General features: G+C 41.0%; 1 protein-coding gene across 4 annotated transcripts in view; it reads right to left on the bottom strand.

Annotated features, from left to right (window-relative positions):
* The window catches only part of CTNNA2 (catenin alpha 2), a 781,078-nt gene that overhangs the window by 527,040 nt on the left and 236,427 nt on the right, over positions 1 to 17,611 (bottom strand). The window lies entirely within an intron of this gene.

The following is a 17,611-nucleotide window of genomic DNA, read 5'->3' as shown; positions in this document are numbered from 1 at the left end:
TATTCTCCAAATTGAAAAAAAAATAGAAAAGGACCTAAAAAGAAAAACTACTGCTAAAAACAACAGAGTAAAAGAAGTAGCTAAAAGGAAAAGAGATTTTTTTTTTTAATGGAAGCCGAATCCTAATGAGGAAAATAGAAAGTAGCATAAATTATAGCAAATCAAGTGTAAAAGTAAAATTAGGAAAGCCCCAAAAAGAATCTGAAGAGCAACTAGCAAAAGATCAAAAAACTAATAGCCCAAAAAACCCAAAAGTTTGAAGTGTATCATAAGTAAGAAACCTGCCAAACAATCACTGGAGCTATTGCATAATCTAGGACATGTCTACACTAAGGAATTATTCTGAAATAACTAAATTTGAAATAACTCTCAAAATAAGAAAATCAAAATACAAGGGAGCCTTGAAAATAGTCTGAGGCAGGCTCCATTATTGTGGACACGCTACCTTGACTGAGAGCCTCAGGAAGCACTAGGGAGTAATTACTTTGAATTACTCTGGGGAGTAGTTATTTCGAAATACCAGCAACTGAGCTTCTATAACTATTTCAAAATAAGTGATATTCCCTGAGAAAGCAAGAGTAAAGATTCTGAAATAACCAGCCCGTTATTTGAAATAACTCCCTAATGTAGACCCAGGCCAAGATTGTAAAAGAACACTTAAGGGAGATAAAAGGTCTTTACAGAAAAGCTGAATGAATTATTTTCATCAGTTTTCACTGCAGAGGTTGTGAGGGAGATTTCCCTTACTGAGCTATTCTTTTTACATGACAAAGCAGAGGAACTGTCCCAGACTGAGGTGTCAATACAGGAGGCTTTGGAATAAATTAATAAAGAGTAATTTGTCACTACGACGAAACAATATTCACCCAAGACTTCTCAAGGAACTCAAATATGACATTGCAGAAGTACTAAGAACAAATATAATAAACTATTAAAAGAGCTCAGGGGACACATTTGAGATACAACTCACAATGGGCAACTGCTAATGCTTTGTCTCAGGCTGAAGCAACTGAGAAAGAGGTAAGGGCAACTTGCCCACGCTGCATTATATAGCAGTGGTGAGGAGCTAGAAACACACATGTATGGGCTGAATGGACATGGCTGTGTGACATCTCCAAACAAAGGGGCATGTAATGCCATCAAACTTAGAATGGAGCACAAATAGGAACACAACTCAAAAGAAAAAAATATTTTGTTTTCAAATGAACATAAAGTAACTAATCAGTGGTTCCCAAACTTTTCAGTATCATACCCCCCTTTCTGATTTTTGAAAAACCCTCTCACCCCCCAAAAAATTAGTTGAGCAAAAAAAAATTAAAAAAGGAACTGAGCAGGGCAGCAAAACTTGATGGGGGGGCTGGGTCGCCTCACGCTCCCCCTGGAATTTCTTCACGCCACACTCTCCCCCACCCCCCAGTTTGGCAACCCATGAACTAGTGTATGAAAGAACATCAAAATCATGATCAAAAATTGCCTAAATATTACTGTGGGCATGTCATTTGTTTATGATTCTTGTTGTTTTGCAAATCTTGGTAAAATGTTTTACTAAATCAGCTTATAGTCCAAATTCATAGTGAAGGCAAACTTTCTTTCGTATGTAGGTAGATGATTTGTGTTGTATTCTACATTTGTGATAGTTTATGCTCAGTAATTCTATAACTCATTTGGACTCGTTTGCCAACTCTAAATTTCATACATCTGGCTTACAGTCAAGGATTCAAAGAACCAGCAGGAGCTAAAAGGAAAAAAGCAGGATAGCTGCACCTAACTTTCAGCAGCACAAATAAAGTGGATTGTCTCTTATGGAGATTGACAACAGTGTTATTTTGAAATAACATTAGTTATTCCCTAATAACATAGTGTGCATCTACAAAGCGGGCCCGTTATTTCAAAATGAATTCAAAATAATGAGCTTCTTACTCTGACTTCTGTAAACCTCATTTCATGAGGAGTAAGGGAAGTTGGGGGAAGAGTGCCCTAATTTGAAAGAACTGCTGTGTTGATAGCACCAAAAGTCGAAATAAGCTATTTCTACTTAAGCTACACAATTAGCATAGCTTATTTCAAGTTTAGATCATATCAGCCCCCAATCCCTGAAGGACTGTTACAAACTTGTATTTTGGTTACTTATTTTGTATTGTAAACTTTGTCTAAGCAAGCATCCTAAAGAAAAGAGGGATTTTAGCGTTTTGATGGCTTTCTAAAAATCAGGTCTCCCCTCAAAAAAAGAAGCTATTCTTCTGTTCCAGAAAGTGTTTCCTTATCTTTTCAAAAAAAGGAAAACCATTTCAGTGAAACTTTAGATCTGGGCAGAGGCTCAACAGATGTTAAGAGGAAGCATAATGTCCTCACACTAGTGATTTGACGCTATATAACTACTAACTTTAGAAAAATCTCTCCTAGAAAGAAATAAAACTTATTACCTGATAAAAGATTTCACACAAAAATACCCTTCAAAAATGTTAAAAGGACACTTTAAACTTTTCATCATTTGCTGACAGCCAATTAGTGAATGACTAATGTAAAGTGTTCCAATTCATTTACATGGATAATTAATCAACAAACATTGAAGCAATAAATCAAAGTTTGACACCAAAATTCAATTTATGAATAATTGATTCAGGTTTCCTTTCTGCTTAAGTCACATTAGTGCAAAATGTATCTTTGCTAGTATAATAAATGTACATGAGGGTTTTTTTTCTTTTTAAGATGAAATAAAATAAATTTAAAAAAATTATGTTGACACAGAAACTTATTTACTGATTCTTAAAGTCTGAACAAATGCCATTTTAACATGATAGAATAAATCAAATGTATTTGTCTTATGAATAATAATATTTGAACGTTCTTTATTTGCTCAGTGGTATAGAAACATATGGTTACAGAACAGCTGCACATTATATTCAAAGAACCAAATCTGCTAAAAATTAAAAGAAAATTGTCATGGTAAAAAGTTCAGTAAATCATCAAATGTTTGCTAAATGAAAAACAACTTGTTATATTCCATAGTAAACACTGACTCATAACTTCTTGAATTATGAACAATTTCTCATTTCTGAGGGTCTTGTTTTAAAAAAAAACTTTAAAAAAGCATAAGTAATTTGCAGCTTGAATAAAATCTCTGAAGGTGGTGCACATTACACACACACACACACACACACACACACACAAATGCACAAATGCATTTTATTAAGCCCAAAGTGCATAAACATGAAAACTAAGTAAAATTTCATAAATTTATGTCTAATGAAAAAAATTGCTCCAATAATACTGTACATACATTAGCATAATTTGCATTGTCTCATCAAGGAAAAAATCAGATTTATATAGGTGTTTTATTTAATTAAACCTTCACATAACATAGGCAGCAGGTTTAAAACAAAGAAAAGAACATATTTCTTCACAAAATGCAGAGTCAAACTGTGGAACTCTTTGCCAGAGGATGTTGTGAAGGCCCAGACTGCAATGGGATTAAAAACAAACAAAACAAGGTAAATTCTGGGAGGATAGGTCCATCAATAGCTATTAGCTAGGATGTGCGGGGGGCATGTCCCAAGCCTCTGTTTGCCAGAAACTGGGAATGGGTGACGGAGGACAGATCACTTGATGATTACCTGTTTAGTGCATTCCCTCTGAACACCTGGCATTGCCCACTATTGGAAGATGGGACACTGAGCTAAATGGACCTTTGGTCTGACCTGGTATGGATTCTCTTATGATCTTAACTAAATGGTTTGCAGAAATACACAGATGAAAACCACTCGGATGGCCTATTTACAAAGATAACTGAAAAGTAAAAGAAGCATTAGGATGGGGAAAAGACTTAGATAATATCCTTTTTAAATCATTTTAAATTTAATGTTTACATATTTCATCAGACAGCTTCATGGATCATTACAGATCTCCTCCCTAGTATTCATAAATTATCTTTTCCCACATAATACAAAAGTGAACACAATGATTTATTTTCCCCAATCTTCTTAAAAACAACAAAAGTGGTTTCCCCTCTCACCATGGCAGACTCTAAAGAGAAGCTATCAAAACTTTTAGAAGGAAATCCAGGTTAATTTAATTTTGTTATAATCCAGTAGGGAAAAGTTACTATTCTTCTGTACTCACTGTGTTCTCTGCATGATAAATCTATTCAATAATAAATTATAGGATGTCTCTACAGTAACCATTGTAAAACCATTCACATTCATTTATCCACTTAGGGGTCCAGCATCCTACCTCCTCACAATCCCCTCTCCCCCTGATTATAGCTAACACATGGTTTTGGTTCCAGTTTCATTTGTCCATTTTAAACATCACACATAAATTCCCTCAGATGATCTCACACCACAGAAGGCCACAACAGGAAAAAAAACAATATTATTATACTGCTATACTCTCCATGTTCATTATATGGTGAACTTATTCAATAATAAATGATACAGGATTCTGTACAATAAACATACTCTTGCTATCCAAGCGAGAAACAAGCAGTATTTTATCAATAACTGAATAAGAAAAAGCCTAAACCATGTTCATGATGAATGGCTTTCTGTAAAATTAACTTACTAGCAAATAGAGTAGAAAAAGAAATCATTCAAGGGTCCACGAGGTGGTGCTATTTTACAAAAAATAGAAAGCAGCACAGATTCCTGCTGTATAATACATGTGCAACACCCTGGAGTGTATTTGTTTTCTAGTCCCATGCATATAACACAGTTTACAAAAGATTTTATTTCTGTTGAATGACTGAGATGAGTATCCATGATTCCCAATGGCTACATTTATCATCCCCTCTAAAAACCCAACTTCCACAAACTAGCATAGACCACTTATCCTACGGACTACATTTGGCTCAGCTCACTCAAATGCTCTGCATTCCAACACAGACCAATGTTCAACTGTTCCACATACATTGGAGAAATTCTGATTTATGCTGTTCTCTCTGCCTCCTCTCCTACTGAAGCAAGCACATGTCCCCTGCACTAGGTAGCTAAGAGGACCAGGTACTGATGGTTTTCTTTTTAGGACAGCAGGGAGCACCTCAGATGACTATAATTTTCTCATCTTCAAATCTATCAATGCTTGGGCAGCTCAGTTCCCTCACTCAGGGCTTGTCTACACTATGGAGAAGATCAACCCTCCAGAGGTCGATCTTATAGCATTTGATTTAGCAGGTCTGGTATAGAACCCCCCAAATCGAACGATAAGGGCAGCCCCAACCAGGCGTCCAGTTCTCCTCATTCTATGAGGAATAAGGGAAGCCAATGGGAATGTGTGCTCCTGTTGGCCTCCCGCAGTGTAGACACTGTGGTGGCTCGACTTCAGGTAAACTGAATCCAGCTACGCATTATGAGTAGCTGGATGGTGTACCTTAAGCTGACCTGCCTGATCCACTGTAGACCAGGCCTCAGAAACTTCTCCCTGCTCCTTTAAGTGGAGAGGAGTCAGATTGAGTAGGGAGCCTAGAGCGGCCAGAGACTGAATATGGAGAATTTTTGAGTCCACAGGTCCACTTTTGAGTCCAGCTACAAGAAGCCTTAAAGACAGTCCCCCTAAATTAACTAAAGAGGAAGAGGAGAAGTGTGAATTTGGGAAGGGGAAAGGGGGATTTCAGCAAACGCCAATACTTTTCACATCGCTGTAAGGTTCTTTTTTTAGGCCAGGTCTACATTAAAGGTGAAGGTTCAATCAAGATACAAAACTCCAGCTGCGTTAATTACATAGCTGGAGTCAACGTACCTTGATTCGAGAGTCCCTTCCGAAAGGAGCATTTCCCTTGCTCCTCGCAGGAGCAGGAATACCAGCTGCAGATAGGGGGGAGGGGGACGCTCTCTGAGTTCAAATTAACGGGTCTTTTCTAGACCCACTAAATCAAACTTTGGAAGATCGATTGTGGCAGATGCTTCAGAAAAAAACTAAGAAATCCTTGGTGGATACTCATGAAATAACTTGCCCATACAGGAAGTGTCTTCCTAGCCCACTCAACCAGAGGTTGACTTAAGCCCAGAAGCATGAGGATTTCAATCCCTTTTCAGTATTTTTTTAAGCAATTGTACCTCTGGTTGCTCACATTAACCACAGAAGTATCCCATACTTAAAAAAAAATATTACCAATGAATTACATATTGCTGTGGAGATCTCATATAAACATCCATCCAGAGGAGAATTCAAAGCTATAGGTTTTGCACTCTTTGTTGGGTTATACTTGGCAAACCTATTGGCTCCTACTGCAAAATGAAAATACCGTTGCATTTTGAAGCTGAGGCATGATCTCCTCCGCTGTTCCAAAGATGTAGGTTGAAGACTTTATCCAAATCTTATGAATCTAGATTATGTTTATTTGTACAATAATATCTAATTTTCACACCTGATCAATTTCAACTTTTGTTTTTGTTTCTCAGCACTACTGGGCAGGGTGGTCAACAGAATTGCCAGGCCCTCTAGGGAAGGTGTAGGGGTGGGGGCATGTTCAGTACTCCTGGAAGGAGAGAGGCCGGAGCAGTGAGCTCTCGGCACTGCCTGGATTGCATTGCTCCCCCACACCCTGGCAGCCCTCAGAGCTCGCTGGAGAGTGTCACATGGGGCTTTGGTGGAGATTTAAAGGGACTAGGGCTCCAGATGCCACTGCTGCTGCAATAGTGGTGCCCAGGTGCCCAGAGCCCTGTTCAATCAGCAGGCTCCACTTGTCCCTCCCTCCCGTTGGTGGGCCTGCTACTGGGACTTGGTTATTTATGCATTTTTAGTCGGTTATTGTGACCTATACTATTGTAGAGTATTAAAGCCTTAATTCATAACACTTCATAAGAATCTCAGAGGGGTAGCCGTGTTAGTCTGTAAGTTTAGAAACAAGTAGTTCCTGGGGCACTTCAGAGATATAGAATCAGGAGCTCATGGAACCTCATAAGAGTAACATTTTAATCCTGTTTGATAGACAAACTGGTCACAGATGGAACTGTGGTTTTAGACAAGTTTAGTTCAGAATCTCTATGCAAAGTTCTAAATAATCTTTGCATAAATGATTGCTGGGATTCCATTGTACACTGTTCCAAAATATCTATTCTGAAATTTGCTTTTAATTAATTCATTTCAAGTGTCACAAAGTAGCTTGTAAATCGTTGCTTGATAAATATACTGAGATTCAACAGAGAGCTTTGTGTCAGCACCATCATAGCTTTGTATTGTAACTGTATGCTCACTAACGTAATTTGCTTTTTTTATTTCTTTGCAATGTATTCTGAGAACATGCTTTTTGCAAAATGGTCACTTTTATTGCCTACCTGACATTGTACCTTGTGTAGAACATTTTTGTTTCACTCTGACACTGTTCCCACATTTGCTATAAACAAAAGTGTTCTCTGATATTTGTATACCATTGTATTCTGTGTTTGTGCATTGGCATGCAGTTTTCATTAGGTGCACACCAGATTTTTCACTGCAGTTAAGAAGTTCTGTTTTCACTAGCCCTATAAACATCTTCCTCACTCCCCTGAAAGCCAACTCAGATTTTCACGGTAAACTTCCTAAGACTTGTTTATAAGTTATATCACAAATAATTCTTTCCCTAACACTCCATCTGCTAAGTGCAAATTTATATGAACTAGCTTTATTATATAGGTCTCAAGATAATGCTCTATCATTTAATCTGGTAGCTAGCAATCAAGAAAATGTGTCTCAAAATGACAAGCTTCCATTAATCAATAATTAATTTGATTAGCATTTTGGAGTCCTCTTTTTCATTCCAATAGACCACACTGTAGATTTTCATTATGGTGCAATGATAATGACTTGCTTCAACCGGCAGCAGTGTGAACAGTTAAATGCTCTGATTTCTCTGCAATACCATTTGCTTCCAAGAAAATGTGGAAGTATTTTAGTCATTTCCTTTGATTGTCAGCCAGGTTCTCTTCCTTCCAAATGCAGATATTCAAATGGCTCATTTATTCCATTTTGCCCAACATTCAGTTTTGTTCTGACACCATGCTAATGAAGGCATGACAAACAGGAGAGCTACAGAGAAGCACGGCATGGTTGATAGTTATCAAAGATGATACAGTTCTGTCAAAGGGAGGGATCTGGAGCTAATGACTCCAGTAGCTACTGTTACAGTCTGGTCACTCTAAGCCACACACGCACAGCCAGCTTTGTCTGGTAATGGAATAAAATAATGGTGAAGTGATTTTGTCAGAACATTTATAAGTGTGTAGCATGGACAACTAAGATCAAAATGGAGCAGCACTGATTCAGGGCCTGAAAGAACAGGGTGTGAGTTATGAATTATGCTCTCAGTTCCTGTGCTTCATGACATAGCAGCCGTTAGATATCAGAAGGAATGAATGCAGGGAAAGTCCAGCTCAGCCCGTGCATCTCCTGGACTGGAACATATTCATTATTTATAGAATCTTTGGAGAATTTAGCAGGGACATTTTTAACAAGTCTCAACTGACCATACAGTCTTATCACTTGACCAAGTTTTCATAGAGATATCACAAAGTATATCTTTGACACCAAAGCAACCCTCATGACAATTTTGAGGTCCCTGCTCCAAAGCATGGAGGCACTACAACTTCTCACCAAGACAGTTGTAAGATTTTTTTTTTTTACCTGAGGAATACAATGTATTTCAGTTTTTGAAATGGCTGAACCATTTTAGCTTTAACTCGAAGAACAAAACAAACAAATAAAAACAGGCATATTTACAGTCTAAATATCTTAGTCTGAAAAAGCTATACAAAACTGAAAACAAAGTCTCACAATAGAAGTGTTACACAATTTTACCACTAAGAGGTACAACTAGTGTTGCCCTGTAGCTCTTTGGATTGTATACATTTAAATAAATAACTGTCCCTTCTTCTATTATATCTTAGTCTCTTTTTTAATAATGAATTGCCCTGAATTTGGACAACAATATTTTGTACATATGTATTGCTCACAACATAAATCTAGAGAGTCAGATAATTAGTGTTTGATGTTTAATTTCCAGTTTAACAGTCAAATTTTCCAGTTGAAACTAAGAGCAATGATACTTATATTAAATAAAAGCAATTTCAAATACTATACACTTACTATCTACTGCTTAAAACAAAGAAAAATTCTGAAGCTAAACAAGATTTCAAAGTGTCAGACTCCGACTAAATGGATTCATAAGCAATTTTCATTCCTATATAAAATATTTCTAAAGTCTAGTAAATTATAGTTCCCCTCTAAAGACTAAGATGCATACTAATCATATAGAGCTAACTGTTTTGTTGCAGTATACAATCAACATGTCATAGAATATGACAATTACCATATGAAATCTATTTAAAGATGACAGTTTAAGCATTTAAGATAGGTACAACCTAATTTACACTAAATGCCAGGCTCTTTTGGTTCACAAAGTACTTCAAATCATGAACAATGCATGTATTTGCAAACTGCAGTGATGTTGAGAACCATACAAAGTTGATTCTGAAATCTACTGTAGCTCAGCAAAAGACGTTTCAAGTGGTATTATGCATAAGGACAAACAAGCACTCTGTTTGCTTTAGTGCAAAATGATTCTTTTGCCCTACAGTAGATGTTCCTTTAGGATACACTTAACACGTCAAAGGCCAAGTTACTTCGCATGCAAGTTTTTACTAAAGGATATTCTGGAACATGAATATGCCAATGCTAATTACTCAATCAAAAGGATTAAAAATAGTATTATTTTCTCTCCTGGAAATTATACTATACTGTAAGTAAGGAGAGTCAGAAGTTTATCTCTGTCCCCTTGTTTCCTGTGCTGGAATCATGCAGACCTGTTTTATCTGTTAGCACACAGAGAAGTGATTTCAGAATGATCTCAGAACAGCAACTCCATGTATTAGATAATTAATCTTAAGAGCTGAAGAGAGGGATGCCTCAGCCACAAGAACAGGACTGAGTAAGTGTCTGTCTGCAGCTAAGCATTCAGGTGAAAGTGGCTGCAAGCCAGCAAACCAAGATTATATTCAAATAAATCCTCTGTGTCCTCAGTCAAGTAGACAAATTAAAACAACTTTCTCTTTAACGCCGTGAAATTATGAAAAAAGAGACTTTCTGAAAATAAAGCCCTTTTTTTTTTTTAAATCACAACAGGTTATGATGTGATTATGATTTTACATATCACACATGAATCTATGACACTTTGCATACCATCAAAAATGCAAAAAGGTATTACCTGAAAGAGGAATGATGTCTGAATATTCCTACAACGAATCAGGGGATTCTACTGGATGACCTCTATAGTCTTCTCAGTCCCAAATATCAATGCATTTATTATCACTAAGCACAATAGGCCTGTGCCATTGAACTGCAGCCCTTTCCAGATAGTGGTGGAAACATCAGTTTGAAAGTGATAAGCATCACATGATTATGGTCAGGTTCAAAATTCTGCTGTCCATATACCATGTGGGAAAAACTCGTGCAAGAGCCAAAGTACAGTTAGATCAAGCAGTGATAATTTTATGTAATACTCACCAGTAAGGGAATTAAAAATATGTCTACGCTCTTGAAAAATATGGGATTCCTAAAATCTTGACCCTCAGTGTGAAGCCACAATAACTTCAATATGAAAAATACAATCAGTTTAATCAGAAGATACAGCACATTTACTACGGGCACAAAGAAGCTTTGATTTAAATCCAAGTGGGTCACACTTTAAACACAGGGTCCTAAAGGATTGGGCCACTAGAAATCTCATGAGATTCAACAAAGACAAGTGTAGAGTCCTGCACTTGGGACGGAAGAATCCCAAGCATAGTTACAGGCTGGGGACCAACCAGTTAAGTAGTAGTTCTGCAGAAAAGGACCTGGGGGTTACAGTGTGCCCTTGTAGCCAAGAAGGCTAATGGCATATTAGGATGCATTAAGAGGAGCATTGCCAGCAGATCCAGAGATGTCATTATTCCCCTTTATTCGGCTTTGGTGAGGCCACATCTGGAGTATTGTGTCCAGTTCTGGGCCCCTCACTACAAAAAGAATGCGGAAGCATTGGAGAGGGTCCAGCGGAGGGCAACCAAAATGATTAGGGGGCTGGAGCATATGACCTACGAGGAGAGGCTGAGGGACTTGGGTCTGTTTAGTCTGCAGAAGCGAAGAGTGAGGGGGGATTTGATAGCAGCCTTCAACTTCCTGAAGGGAGGTTCCAAAGAGGATGGAGAGAGGCTGTTCTCAGTAGTGACAGATGGCAGAACAAGGAGCAATGGTCTCAAGTTGTGGTGGGAGAGGTCCAGATTGGATATTAGGAAAAACTATTTTACTAGAAGGGTAGTGAAGCATTGGAATGGGTTACCTAGGGAAGTAGTGGAGTCTCCATCCCTAGAGGTATTTAAGTCTCGGCTTGACAAAGCCCTGGCCGGGTTGATTTAGATGGGATTGGTCCTGCCTAGAGCGGGGGGCTGGACTTGACGACCTTCTGGGGTCTCTTCCAGTTCTATGATTCTATGATAAGGGGATGGTTGGATGAAATAACATGATCTTGGTAACTAATTGACCATTCATTATCAGTTGGAAATAGGTCAATGGAGAGATGATAGGAGTTGCTATAGGGAACTTTCTGGGTGTCTGGCTGGTGAGTCTTGCCCACATGCTCAGGGTTTAGCTGATCGCCATATTTGGGGTCGGGAAGGAATTTTCCTCCAGGGTAGATTGGCAGAGGCCCTGGAGGTTTTTCGCCTTCCTCTGTAGCATTGGGCACAGATCACAGCTGAAGGACTCTCTGCATGTTGGGTCCTTCAAAGTATTTGAATGCTTCAATATCTTTGATATAGGTGAGAGGATTATTCTAAGAGGGGTGGTTGAGATTCTGTGGCCTGCACTGTGCAGGGGGTCAGACTAGATGATCATAATGGTCCCTTCTGACCTTAAAGTCTATGAATCTATGAATCTATGAAATATCTACACTGAAATATATTTTTGTCAGTTTCAGACCCCCCATAACCAGGTTTATATTTTGCCAAAGTCAATACATTTGCCAGAGATTAATTTTCTTTTTTATGTATTATTAAGGCTTTTGACGTTATGAAACCTAAACCCCTTCTGGGTATGAATCGGTGTCCCATGCAGTGGCACTTAGGCCATTTACAGAGAGAAAGAATGAGTTGGCTCTACAGCCTTAGGGTGCGACTACACTAAAGCATTTTCCCAGAAAAACAGCTGTTTTTCCAGAAAAACAATACTTGTGTCCATACTGCTACTGAGTTATTACGACAGTAAGTTGAAAGAACGGAGAGGCTTTTCTAATCGCAGTAAACCTCATTCTACAACGAAGAAGCCTTTTTCCGAAAAAGCTTTTTTGGAAAAAGGCATGTGTGGATGCAAGAGAGGGAGTTCTTTCGAAAGAAGAGGCCTCCAGGAAATAACACAGGTGCTCTGGTGGCTACTGTCACGTTGCTGAATTGGAGGGAAGCAGCCAGATCGCTGCTGCACCCCTAGGTGGGGGTGTTGGCCCCAGAAATTGGTGTGGGGGGAGCCATGTGGGGTATTGAATGGGAGATTATTGTTTGTTGGTCTTATGTACGCTATTTATGTGAGTGTATAATGTCTGTGTGTGTAGGTAGGAATCTGTAATCTGTGTGGAAGCTGAATATTTCTGTGAATGTGGTTAAGCATGGCTATGGACAGGCTGAGTAGCAAAGCCCTGTGGAACAATGGCTCTCAATAGGCTATGGACACACCCAAAGAATGGGATTTGTCACCTGAGGGCAGCCAGCAGGAAATATAGAGATTGGCCTCTGACCAGGTGACTTGCTGCAGACTAGAAGAGGCCAGGAAGGAGTATAAAGAGGCCATGTGGTCGATGCCATTTTGTTCTCAGCTCAGCACTTCATCCCAGAGGCAGCACTGCAGGGATTGAAGAGCCCGGAAGACCTGTGAACCCATCCTGATCGTAGGATGTGCAATAAGAACTTTTAAACCAGCAGCTGCAACATCTCTGCTAGAGCCTGCATCGAGAACTGGGAGATTCGGTGCATGTAACGTACTGTACTTTAATAACCTTACTCTCAGGCTTTTCTTTCTTGTAATAATAAACCTTTAGATATAGATTCTAAAGGATTGGCCCAGCGTGATTTGTGGGTAAGGTCCAGAGGGTAAATTGACCAGGGATCTGTGGCTGGTTTCTTGGAACCGGACAGAACTTGTTCGGGGTAGGTGGGATTGGGTGCTAGGACCCCCCACCTGTGTACAGGCCCGGGGCCATCTGGGGCACGGATATTGCTGGGGTGTCGGAGGGGTTTTGCTCGGGAGACTTCAGGCAGGCAGCTGAAGCGCTCTGTGAGACTGGTTTGTGGCCTGTGTGGAGAGGTCGCCAGTCGGGGGCTGTAAGGAACCCCGGATTTGAGCAATTCGCCCTGAGCGGATGCCCTTAGCTGTGCCCAGACATGGCCCGGTCTGTCACAGCTACTCTATCCAGACTAATCACAACTTAAATGTGAGATAGCATCCACATTGATTGAACGCTATCTTTCAAAAAAGCACATCGCTTTTTTGTTGAGCTTTTGCTGTGTGGATGCTCTCTTTCGAAATAAGCTTTCCCAGAAGTTCTCTTCCAGAAAAGCTTCTTCCAAAAGAAGCTTGCAGTGTAGACGTAGCCTAAGCTGAGAGCCAGCTGGCTTTTAGCTCAAGCTGTAGAGATTTATGCACTAAGCTCCAGTAGACCCAGGTTTGGTTCCACCTGTCAGGGCTACAATTGCACTAGCAATTCTGTTCCAAGCTATCAGTGATAAACATGCATAACTTGAAAGGCATATTAACATCATGGAAATTTTGAGCTTCTGTGCCATTTATTAATATATTTAAGGCAACAATTAAAAAAATAGAATTCATAACGTCCATGTCGATTAAGCAGAGCAAGGCAATCAGTATATAGACCATTTATATTGGCACCCGAAGTAGAAGACACCAGGCACTATAAAAACCATTAAAAAACAAAAAAAACTAAACTTTGTCTCAGTAAAAGAACCCTTTCCACATAGAATATCACAATTTTCCTGTCCCCTATATTAAACTAATTCATCTCAGTCAATGTCAACTGCAGAGATTTAGGTTCTCCAATGAGAAACTGTGTCATCAGCCACTACAGTGTTAAATCCAAGGAAAAAATAGAACAGGAGGAGGAGAAGAAAGAAGGAACAACTCTCAAATAACTAAGATTCACACCATTTAGAAGTTTATAGGCCCTAACCAGCACTGTCATTTTGCACCTGGAACTAGGGCTATAAAATCCCATTTAATCAGTTAACTAATTAAACGTTACATTTAACCAGTTAACCACTCAAATGGGATCCCATAGGTGGAGGGCTGCTCCAGCCTCACAAGGCTCTCTGTGCTATAGCCTGCTCTTGCCCAGCTGGGCACATCATGGGCTGCTTCATCTGGGATGGAGCACCCCCACCCATGGCACAGCAGGTCTGGCCGGGCTGGAATAACCACTGCTGGGGGCACAGTGACCCTGGCCATGCCACAGGCTACTCCGGACAGGCCGGTACAGCCACTGGCATAGAGCAGCTCCAGCCAGGCCTGGCCGAGACTCTCCCTGCCCACAATGCAGTAAGGCAGGCCTGACCAGACTGGAGCAGCCCTCTGACTGCATTGGGGGGGAGGGTGTTCCAGCCAAGCTGAGTCGCCGTTAAACCGGTAACTGGTAAGCATTACCCAGTAAGGGTGATGCTTACCGGTTAACTGCTGACGTCCTTACTGGTTAACCACTGGAAATGTACATGATAGAAAATGTGGAAAACAGAGTACTGATGTTCATCTTAAACCTACACACTTAGGCATCCATTTCTGAGTGTAGAAAATGTGTCCCCCTCTGTTCTTATTCACACTCAGCTCCCCTCTCTGCCCTGACCTCCGACCTCCAGCTTCCTCCTACCACCAATCTCCTGGCTTCAGCCCCACTCCTACAATGCTCCAATGCGCTCCCTATATGGCTCCTGTCCCTTCTGCTCCTGCTACCTCCCTTTAACACACCCCCCCATTCCTTCCTCTGCTCCTATTCGCCCAAATGCAGACAAATGGAGCACAACTGGAAAGACCAAGCACGAGGAATACCAGCTAATTCGAGTTAGGGCTTTATTTCGAAATCCATTTCACTGCCGCATGTAGACATGGGCAGGTACTTCGGGCTAGTCAATTTCTAAAATGGCGACCAGCCGGGAACATGCAAATCAAGCACGGGGTATTTAATTCCTGCGCTTCATTTGCAATTTCAGTCACCCTCATTCGCCTCCCTAGATCGATCTAGGGGGCTAGTGTAGACATACCCAAAGAGAATAAGCAATTGCCAGGAATGCAGCCTGAAAACCATAGCTCAGAGGAGAAAAGTGTCCATTCCTGTCAGTGGGCCTTTCCGTTCCCCTTCCTTCTTTATGGAGAGTTTTTGCTCTGTGTCAAGCATAGCCACCTTCTGCTCCTCACCTGGTGTCAGCCATGTGCTTTTGATACACATGCCCAGCATGACTGTTTGGAGATCCCCAGCCAGACAGGCAGGGAATCCCCAGATTGTGGCTTACATGGCCCACGTAAGAGGGTGGGGTGATAGACTCCACTCAAAGGACAGGCACCCCAGATCCCAGCTCACAGGAAGGGGGTGGGGAATGGGGCTTAATCACTCTCAGAACCCAATTCACATGAGGGATGTGTTGGGGAGCATCAGACTCCCATAGATGAGTCAGAGCCTCACAGATCATGGCACACACATGCATACAGAAGGAGGGAGTGGGTTTTAGACAGACTTGGGGCATGTACTTCCATGGGAGGCTAGGGAAAGGGGTTCAGACTCCACTCCAAAAAGATAGGTATCCCCCAGAAGTACGCTTACATGGGCAAGCATTTGCATTTACATGAAGAGACATGGGGGGGAGAGAGGCCACCAGTCCTGCACCCACAAATCCAGGCACAGAGGAAGGGATTCAGATGCTCCCAAAGGGCAGGGGCACAACATATCCCAGCTCAGATGTATAAATATACGGAGGAGCTCGGACTGCCCCCCCTCAGAAAGGCAAGCCCCCTTGAACCTCAGGAAGCACATGAAGTGGTTAGTCCCCTCCAGATCGTGGCACAGACACAGGTCAAGGAGCGGAGCTCAGATGCCCCAAAGAGGCACGGCCCCTCATAATCCAACCCATGAGGGTGGAATGGGTGAGGGGTTCAGACTCCCTAAACAAATAGGGGGCCTACAAATCCTGGCACATACACAAGGAAGAAGGTAGCAGGTCTCAGAGGCCCTAGGAGGGAGGCAATATACCAAGACTCCAGATCACATGGGCTTGGGGTAGGGAGGGGAGAAGATCTCAGAACCCCCAGATCCTGGTACACACACAGAAGGGAAAGTGTGGGGATGAAAGGCCCCTCTATCAGTCTCCCTGCCAGTCATTCACCACCATATCTCCTTCCCCTCCCCTTCATTTAAGCTCCCTTTCCCCCCGCCTGACTCTACCAGCCATCCTCATTTACTCCTTCCCTCTATGCAACCCCAAATGCTACTCACTCCTACTCTCCCCACTGCTCCACCCTGTAAAGTCCCCATGCAACACCAAGGGCAAGCATTTGTATGTCAATTAAAATGTTTACAAAAATATTTTGATTACTTCCCCTCCATAAAATGACAAGAAAAAAACATGATAGAGTTTTTCTGTCTACCTTTCCTCAGATTTCCATGGAAAATGGAACTCAAGCCAACACGGGCTGGCTGTGGCAGGTTCAAAGGATTAGTCCCTTGAACTATGAAGCAACGGTCAAGGCTAGAAGGGAGGTTAACTCCTCTGTGCATATTCAGTGTAATCAATTTGGTGTGTCAATAGGTGCAGGAGTATTAGAATTGCCTGGCATATGCCTAACTGGAGAATCAATTTTTTTTCAAATAATGTTTTCATTTCCCCCAAAGGGTGCCAAGGACTCTGTGGGGATAACTCCTGAGCATGTGAACCCCTGGCACAACGATCTGAACACTGGGTTGACCCCTATGAGCACGTCTACACAACAGGGCTAAACCCACATTGATTAGCTTAAGTTGTGTAGCTTACATCAAAATAGCTTCATTCGGCTTTTGGTGCTGTCTACACAACAGGAAGCCAAAGGAAGAACACTGTTCTTTTGACTGTCCTTACTCCCCGTGAAATGAGGGTTATCATGAGTTGGAGTAAGAAGTCCTTCAGCTAGACATTATTTCAAAATAAAGGCTTGCAGTGTAGACACACATTCTGTTATTTCAGAATAACATCTGTTACTCTGAAATAATACTGCTGTGTAGACGTACCCTATCTGTGCATGAAAAACATTCCTGGAATGTGTCAACTTTAAGAAAAGCTGGCGGGTAGTTTTTTTAATGTTATGTTGTTTTTCTGTAGAGATTCTATCTACATTTTGAAGGCACTGGCACCCTGTCTGCACAAAAGCTAGTAGTAAAGGTCTTCTCTGAAACTCTCCCTGGAGATTTTTACTGGACATGAGGGGTAAGAGTCTCATGAACAAGTGGTTGGGCATAGCTTCTTCAACATTTCAGAGAAGGACATGTATTTATATCTTCCCGTGATCCCAGCCCAATCATCCTTAACCACAGCTTATCTTTTTCAGCAAAGTAGATGAAGATGCTCTTAAAACTCAACTCTAACAG

The sequence above is a fragment of the Pelodiscus sinensis genome, chromosome 4, assembly GCF_052426305.1.
Source record: "Pelodiscus sinensis isolate ZL-2025 chromosome 4, ASM5242630v1, whole genome shotgun sequence".
In the NCBI taxonomy this organism is placed as follows: domain Eukaryota; kingdom Metazoa; phylum Chordata; order Testudines; family Trionychidae; genus Pelodiscus; species Pelodiscus sinensis.
Note: the sequence above shows the minus strand (reverse complement) of the source record. Positions and strands in the feature narration are given on the sequence as shown.